Source organism: Phoca vitulina, unplaced genomic scaffold, assembly GCF_004348235.1.
Source record: "Phoca vitulina isolate PV1807 unplaced genomic scaffold, GSC_HSeal_1.0 scaffold16, whole genome shotgun sequence".
NCBI classification, from domain to species: domain Eukaryota; kingdom Metazoa; phylum Chordata; class Mammalia; order Carnivora; family Phocidae; genus Phoca; species Phoca vitulina.
Window position 1 is genome coordinate 25,605,901 of NW_022589719.1, and position 6,839 is coordinate 25,612,739.

The window sequence follows — 6,839 nt, forward strand, 5'->3', positions numbered from 1 at the left end:
ACAGGTATATAAATACCAGGCACAAATGTTGGGACATCATTTGTACGGGGAATAAAAAGGAAACAAGCTGTATCAGTAGGAGAAGCATCCATTCTTTCTATGAAATGTTGTGCTACAAAAAGTATAAAATGTAGTTTAATATGGATATATTTAAGATAACATTTAGTTTACTTTTCAAACTTCATCATTTACATTGTGTTGTTTTGAATTTTATCATTTCAATGTTTTTAATAAGGAGAAAACTTAGGACCTTGTATAAAAATTATAGACTGGGGGGGGGGAAATACTTACCTTTAGAGGGAAAAACTAAGAGATTGAAGCATAAAGTTGCTAAGAATCTCTCCATTTTACTTAGTTTTTGACAAAGATTTCATTCACCAGTATTTAAAAATGTTTCATGAAATCAGAGAATGTTAGAATGGAGATGTAGCCTGACCAGAAGGCATTGAGTCTATTTGCCCAAATTTATTTACTTACGGATATATTCATTCATTCATTCAGTCAGTCAGTCAGTCAGTCAGTTTTGACACAGATTACAGCTTTTAAAAGTAAATTTTAGTTACAAAATTAAATAATTGTTTTAAAATAAGTCCAACAATTCACATGAGCGTGAAGCAACCCCCCTCCCCCCCCTTGCTACTTCCAAAGTCACCCTACTGAAGTAACCAGTATTTAACAGTTTGGCCAGGAACTGCACACTTCTCTCCATGATCATGTACATATGCACATACCAATATATTTTACACATTAGGTAAGTTTTACCTCCACCTTTTTTACTTTTTTTTTTTTTTACGAAGTATTGGGAGAGGTCATCAAAAAGACCTGAGCTCTGGTTGATCTGTGAGATGGACCCTGGCAACCGGGGGCTTCTCTCCCCTCTCCTATCCTTGGAATGTGCATTCTACCTACCTTCTCTGCTCCTAAGAGCTGCCCCAAGGACATAGCCTTGAAATAGTGATGTGTTCTTGGGACTCTCTATATGTGAATGAACCCCAGTAAGTCCTCTATATAAACTTTGAAGATTTGGCAGGTAGCAGAGATACATTCTTACTGCAGCACTCAGGACAACCTATTTTATAAGTCCCCTTGCCTGTTAAACCTGCCATCTACCGTTCTGAGGTGGCCTGCATCTTTCTTTGGTCTCTCCCTGCCCTTTGTGATGGGGGCCACTTACTGATTTCACTGGACGTTCCCAAGGAAGTTGCAAACCAACACAAACTGTGATCAGTTCTACAGATTAAATTTTGGCTTGATTTTTTTTTCCATCTATCAATGATTGTATCATTGTTTAAGTTTCCTCCAAACTAAAGCATTAATATCTAACTTCCTCTTTTTATAATTAGCTGTGCGACATTTCAAAGAAAGAATGTATGTTTCTCCTAATGATAGAAATTAAAGTAGTCCTTTTATTCCCCCTGCAAATGCTGCTGCAACATTTGTGCCTGGTATTTATATTTCTGTAGCACAGATTTCTAAATGTAAGATACCTAGGTCAAAGATTATGTGAATTTTGATAGCTATCATCAAATTACTTTCTGAAAATGTAGCTATTCTATACTTAGCTATTATAGTTAAGTGTAATATTGCTGTCTATATCCAGGGGTAACCTTACCAGAGTTGCACATAATCATTTTAATGTTTGCTAATCTGATAAATGAAAAGAAGCATTGCATTGTCATTTTGATTTCATTTACTTGAAAAATTGTGAAGTTGAGCAATTTTTTTATATATTTATATTTTTGGCCATTTGCATTTCCAGTTATGCCAATTGCTCATCCATCCATCCATCAGTCCATTTCTCTACTGTGTGTCATATATACATACATATATGTTCAGCACTTTCCTACTGGGACATTAACTCATGATGAGTCACCCATTTTGCAAGTGTTCTCTCACTTTCCATTGTTCAACTTTTAACAAGATCTATGAAACCTTTATTAATGAACTCTTTCTTTCACTCATAACATCTTTCCCTTATAACATTTGCTTTTCTAGTCTGGAATAAATGTCATCCCACATATGAGATACATAACTGTTCTGGATTTTCTTCTGGCATACATTAAATTTATACCTTTAATATATCTGTAAATTATTTTGTATTCCCCATCATTTAGCAATGAAGAAGACTGAAGAAAAAAAAATATAGACTGTCTATAAGTAACCTGGTAACCACCCAGGAATTAAAGAGAGCTTCTCATTCTCAGCCCAGTGTTCTTTTTACAACACATTATGAACCAACATCTATGGTATGACACAACAGAGTTTTATTTTACCAAAACCATTAGAGAATTTTTCCTTTCAAACATCCTCCTGATGCATTTTTCAACTCCTTGTTCCTCAGGCTGTAAAGGAGGGGGTTCAACATGGGGATTACCACAGTATAAAATAGAGGAATCACTTTATTGATATCCAGAGAGGAAGTTGAGCCAGGCCGAACATAGGTAAAGAAAAGAGTCCCATACAGGATGGAGACAACTGCCAGGTGAGAAGAGCAAGTGGAGAAAGCTTTCTATCTCCCATCAGCAGTCTGGATCTTCAAGATGGCCACCAGGATGCAAACATAGGAGACCATGATGATCAGGCCACTGAGTATTCCTATAGATCCAGCCAAAAAGAAAAATACAAACTGAATCATGGAAGTGTCTGCACATGCAAGGGAAAGCAGTGGTGAAATATCACAGAAAAAAAATGATTGATGATATTTGGACCACAGAAGCATAAGCAAAATGTCAATGTCATATAGGTCATGCTGCTTATAAAAGCCATGGCATAAAGCCCCATAACTAGCTGCACACAGACCCTCTGAGACATAATGAGTGTATACACCAAGGGCTTACAGATGGCCATATACTGGTAATATGGCACAGAAGCCAGGAGGAAACATTCAGATACCACAAAGAAACCAGAAAACCACACCTGTGTGGTACAACCCATGAAAGAGATGCTTTTTTTCTCTACAAAGATACCGCACAGCATCTTGGGGGCAATGGAAGAAAAAGAACAAATATCTACAAATGACAAATGGCTGAGAAAAAAGTACATAGGTGTGTGGAGTCTTGGATCAGTCCATATGAGAATGATCATCCCTACGTACCCCCCAGGGTGACAAGATAGACAAAGAGAAGCATGACAAAGAGGACAATCTGCTGATGGAGATGATCTATGAGGCCCAAGAAAAGAAATTCAGTCACTTCTGTCTGATTTTTATCTTCCATTGGTCAGTTGTAACCTATGTAAGAAGTTAAAAAATACATTTTATTTTTAAAATATCAATGGGCATATACAAAACAGCCTCTTAAACTGATTACAGTGTTGTTTTTGGTTTTTGGTTTTTTGGATCTGTAAAAGAGGCAGTTATGGAAACAGTGTTGGACTGGTCAACAGTATTCCCAAGGACTAGTTCCTGTCAGTTGTGATCCCTGTGTAAACTTGAGGAATTCATACTTGATCCTTTTAGATTCAGGTACTCTCGGCCATCAAAAGAGCAGTCTAACTATAAAATCTAAAACTCCCTTGGGTTCTAAAACTGTATTTGAAATTAATTCAGTCTCTGTTTCATCTTTATCACATGATAGAATAGTAATGCCTACCCAGGAATACAGTAACCAGTGATATTGTAAAAAATGATGAAAAATTCAGATCCTGATAATTGATAGTTGGGGTGGGGTAAACAGAACAGAACTAAAGACCTTTCAGTTCCTGTTTTGATGGAGTGGATAGTACCACTCAGATGTCATGAAGACAACACCCATATCTGTGTATATTAATCTCTTCCCCTTATAAAAGGCTTACAAAGGGAAATGTAAACAAATGTCAGTAGGGTTATTTAGAATGGGGAGGATTCTATCATAACACATAATAATCTTATTCATGTTTATAAAGGACTGCCCTGCAAATGAGAGATTGGATATATTTACTTTTGACCATCATGAACACAGAAGTGGCACAAAGAGATAAGAACAGAGGATTCAAGTTGGGAGTTAAATGAAGTAAAGAAAATTCCACCAATCATATAATTCAAATGAAGAAATATAATGGTTTGGGAGGCATTGAGATGCCTTTCCTTCAAGATTAATTAATTTACCAAATATTGATAACAACTTTCCATGGAAATCATATAGAAAAATAATTATCCACTGGAAGCTCAACTGACTTCATCTTGAGTGGTAATTTCTACCAGTAATTTCAATGAATATATGAATATATTTTTTTCACCAAAATAAAATTATTTCCCCTAATTCCCTGTAATGTTTATAAACCTATTTAAGGCATAAATTTGGACAGGCAATTTCCATTTTATTAACAAAATGTGTAAAATGCTTGACATTTTTATTTAGACAAAATTTTCAGGCAAATGTTTTTCTGACTCATCAACTGAGGAAGAATACATCAAGCTGTTTAAAATTACAGTAAGAAGCACAAAGTGTGGGAGCATCCATAAGAAAGATTCTAGGTTCAAAAAAAAAGAAAGAAAGAAAGAAAGATTCTAGGTTCATATGTTTATTATCAACTCAAATAATTCCCTCTATAAACAAACAAAAACATTCCATACTTTGAAGATAGAATGATTAGGATGTGGTCCTTGAAATGCCATAGTGACAAAATAATAGTTAACACACTATTTATGCCTCTTCAGTTTATTATTATTATTCGAGAAAATATTTGTGGCATGCATTTTCCACAGGGCAATTGCTTATTAAATTCAGCCACTAATATCAATTATTTTTAGGAATTTACACCTATTGGGTAATAAGACCTAGGCATAAAAAGAAAACCTACGTTTCAAAATAATATTTGGTTGGTCTAAGACTACACATGCCACAGGATTTCAGAAAAACTTCTATGTTCACTGTGAGCTGAAGTGGTTGGGAAAAACACTGCTTTAGTTTCATGTCTGAAAGAGTTTGAAATCTATGTTGGAACTGGCAGGCAGTGGTTGTGGATGTCTGTGGACACACCAGGTGAGTGTGTTTGGTGAGGGGAATGCTGCCGTCCCTGCCATGGTTCAGCATGCCAATATGAATAAAACACCCTGCCTCTCTTATAAATAAGGGGGGGGGGGTGATCCCTTTGACTTTTCCATTTCTAGCATTCTCTGACCCTAAAACTCTTCTGGACATTGGAGTATCAAAAATAAAAAACAAGATCAATTTTAAAAGATCAAAAAATCAGTTATTTAGTGAAGAGCTGGACTAAGCCAAAGACCACTCTCTCTGGAGTACTTGGGCTGGTGAGTTTTTGTTCCCAAAAGTCAGGTTCATTCTAAAGTCTTTCCACCGTATTTCAAAATTTCTTTTTAATCACTGTGTGGGATACTCACTTCTTTAAGGGAATCCTTTTTTTCCCTACTAACTGCTTCAAGATGAATGGCAAAACCTAGAGTTTTCTGGTCTTCATAGAAATATCAGTTTGGAAAATTTAGTTTCTTTCTTGGTAGTAACCTTCTGCAGCAGACATGACATCCTAAGCACTTGGTAAAGAAGATAAGTCTCCATGCAGATGAGCCTGAGAGCAAAGAAGTGCTCCTTGTCCCACAACCTGACTCACATCCAACACAAAATAAGGGGCTCATGTTTCTGATAGTTTTAAATACGTTAAAACCAGGTCTCTGAAGAACTAAACCTTTAAGAGTTTATACCTGGGGGACAAAATTAAAGTGATATCATTGGCATTTGTGCCAAGATTTTTCTCCAAAATAACATCTTCTCTCCAACAGAGGATTCCTGAAAAAAAAAATTTTTTTCCCCTTTGAGATCCTCCTTGTCAAAACAGACCATATTTTCCATCTGTAGTGATATTAACAGTAAACACATGCTAAGATGGAGTAGTGGATCCTAAAGCCTGAGTGCAAATCCCAGCTCCACAGTTTGTTCCACAGTTTGGCAAGTGGGGCTTGCTGTTTGTTCTGTTTGTTTTTAATGCTCTGTTCCTCAATATCCTCCTCTGTAAAATGGAGATAATAATAGAGCCTGGCTTACAGAGACATTGGAAGAATTAGATGAGTTATTACATGTACTGGGCTCGCAAGAGTACACGCCACATGATAAGTGATCAGTAATATCAGTTATTGTTTTTAGGAATCTACAGCCTAGTTGTGGAGACAGGACCTAGGAATAAAAAGAAAGCCCACAGTTCAATGTATCACTGGATTGGTTCAAAGCAAAACAAACCACAGAATTTTAGAAGAATGAGGAATCGTTGTGAGCTGAAGTGGTTGGGAAAAATTTCATGTGCAGATTAGTTTGGAAAGACAGACAAGTTTGAGATGATGACCTGAAATTAAGAGGAAGGGCATCACAGGTAGAAGTTAGGAGATGAACGGAGACAAGGAGGCAGGAACATTCAACTTGGTTGGAATAAAGGTTTATAAAGGAGAGAAGAAAACATCGCATCTGAGGAGATAGTGTGATAGGCAGAATAATGGTCTCCAAAGATGTCCACCTCCTAATCCCAGGGACCTGCAAATAGGGTACCTTCTGCAACAAAAAGGGACTTGGATGATGTTATTAACCTAAGGAACTTGGAATGAGGAGATTATCCAGTGGGCCTTCTGGTGCAACAGAGGGAGATGTAACTAGGGAAAAATGGTTAGAGATATACAACTGCTGGTTTTGAAGATGAAGGAAGGGGGCCATCAGCTGAGGAATGTGGGCAGCTTTGAAAAGATGGAAAAATCAAGGAAACACATTTGCCCTAGAGAGTCCAGAAAGCAATGCAATCCTGCCAACACCTTGATTGCAGCCCAGTGAGATGCGTGTAGGACTTTTTAGGCTGCAGAACTTTAAAGTAATAAATTTGTGTTGTTTTAGCCACTAAGCTTATGGTAATTTGTTAGGACA

At 36.8% G+C, this 6,839-nt stretch overlaps 1 pseudogene; it reads right to left on the bottom strand.

Annotated features, from left to right (window-relative positions):
* Window positions 1–2,264: 2,264 nt before the first annotated feature.
* On the bottom strand, window positions 2,265–3,215 carry LOC116638664 (annotated as a pseudogene).
* Between the last annotated feature and the right edge of the window lie 3,624 nt (window positions 3,216–6,839).